The following is a 1,203-nucleotide window of genomic DNA, read 5'->3' as shown; positions in this document are numbered from 1 at the left end:
AGCTGCCTCCTGCACTCCCCCTACTGGGGATTGAGCCCAAAATCCAGGCATGTGCCCTGACTGAGAATGGAACTGTGATCTCCTGGTTCATGGGTCAATGCTCAACCACAGAGCAACACTGGCCGGGCATGTATACATTTTTTGGGACACCAGTATATTTTTCTGTTATACCATCTGTGTCCAACATCTGCTACATTTGCCTGCCCAGCAGTGTAGAGATTTTCTTTTGAAAACCACTCCTCCCTTACCCCCCCAATGGGCACGTGACCCAGGCCTAGCCAATCATAACACCATATCTTTTCCTGAAAGCGTTTATGACGTAAGCAGAGCCTATGAGCCTCAGCACCATGACTTCCAGAACCTTTGGGAGATGCACTTTGTGTGCTAACATGGCTAAGCCAGCAGGCTGTAAGAGGTCTTCTCCGAGCACGAAGCCAACACAGTCACACACACAAAGGACTCAGAAAGACAGAGCTATCTAGCATCATGTGAGTCTCTGCTCAGGCTCGGCCTGAAGCCAGAACTTGCCCTGGACCATTCAGTTACACAAACCAAAAAACTCCTGGATTTGCTCACGTGAGTATGAGTTGAGGTTTCTTCACTTTTAACAACGAGTCTTTATTAATATGCCACCTCCAAGGTTATCCAGTCTTCCAGTTCAAGTTGCAGAAAACTGAAGCCTACAACAGTTGCGATTTATCCAAGCACACCCAGCTAGTTTATGGCACGGCCAGAATTTGAATCTCAGTCTTTGATTTGGTGCAGGCTCCTTCTTATACATGATTTTACCTCTTTCTTGAGAGAAAGGTTGAGGAGTGGAGAAACCTTCAGGTGGGAAGATAAGATCTTGCTGACAACTGAAGATCAATCAAGCCAGACGAATTGCCTCTGAAGTGGTATTTATAAGTCAGGGTGCTTCAGTTTGAAAGCCAGACTTATATTCACCGAGTATTGATTTCTGCGCTTTTCAGGAATGCAGTGACTGTTTAGGACAGAGGCCCATTTCAGCTTTCCCCGCAATCATGAGCACCACTTAACTCTGTGTTGTGAGCACATTCTTTCCCTGCCTTTAACCTGGTGGGAGGCAACCTTCACTTGCCACATCTTCTGTAGGAACTGAACACAGAAGTGACTCAGACTGAGCTAAGGATGCAAGCCATGCGGGCTTTAGGAGTAGAAGAATGGGAGTTCGATCCCAGTGCG

This window comes from Myotis davidii, unplaced genomic scaffold, assembly GCF_000327345.1.
Source record: "Myotis davidii unplaced genomic scaffold, ASM32734v1 scaffold363, whole genome shotgun sequence".
NCBI classification, from domain to species: domain Eukaryota; kingdom Metazoa; phylum Chordata; class Mammalia; order Chiroptera; family Vespertilionidae; genus Myotis; species Myotis davidii.
The sequence above is the reverse complement of the archived record's forward strand: the minus strand, read 5'-3'. Positions refer to the sequence as shown.